The sequence below is a fragment of the Erithacus rubecula genome, assembly GCF_903797595.1.
Source record: "Erithacus rubecula genome assembly, chromosome: 5".
NCBI lineage: Eukaryota > Metazoa > Chordata > Aves > Passeriformes > Muscicapidae > Erithacus > Erithacus rubecula.
The window spans coordinates 6,999,354-7,000,178 of NC_136687.1; positions in this window are offsets into that span (position 1 = coordinate 6,999,354).

Consider the following 825-nt stretch of genomic DNA (forward strand, 5'->3'; position numbering starts at 1 on the left):
ACACCCCTGCCAACCAAAACAAAAAAAAAAAAAAAAGAAAAAAAAAAAAGAAATATTTTTTTCCCCCCTTCAAAAAGAATAAATCCCCCTTGTATTTCTCATCCCCATTGATTTGCCAGTTCTGGGTTAGAGTTTTTGTACCCTCCCGTCACGTTTTGGTTGGCTCCGTTCAGCTGGACGGGCCGGCCGAGCGGCGCCCCTTCCTCGCATGCTGCAGGTGGTGGTGCTGGGATCCTGCACCCGGCAGGGCAGAGCAGAGCAGCAGCCTCTCCTTCCCAGGTACCTCCGTAAAGCACAGAAACTTACTGCAAAATAGTCCAACTGCTCTGGTGTACATAGTCCTCTCCTCCAGGTGTAAGATAACATAGTGATGCATTCATAATAGTGCAGAAATATTACTTGAATGCAGTTTTCAGTATTCCACGCACCAGTAAGTAGAATATGCATTCCTCTTACCGTAACCTACAGGTTAATAGTTTTCAGAGAAAAGGTGGGGGGTGCTCCCTGCCCCCGCCCCAACCCGCTTGCTGCAATGCATGAAGAGGAAAGCGCGTGCACGCACTCCGACACATCGCGCTGCCACCACGGCACTGGTGTTGCACTTTTTTTGGATGTTCCTCATTCTGCCAAATGTCTGAGAGACCCTGGGTGCATCTGGTAACCACGACTCCGCTCCAGCTCCCCTCCTTCCTAAGCCAGCACAGACTCGGAGCGGCTGAACTGAGCCCCATTGTACCATAGTGTGAAGTCCAGATCAAACCTGAGTATCTCCTGCGCTGTTCCGTAGCCACGCGTAACCTGCAGTCCTGGGCCAGGCTCCGCATG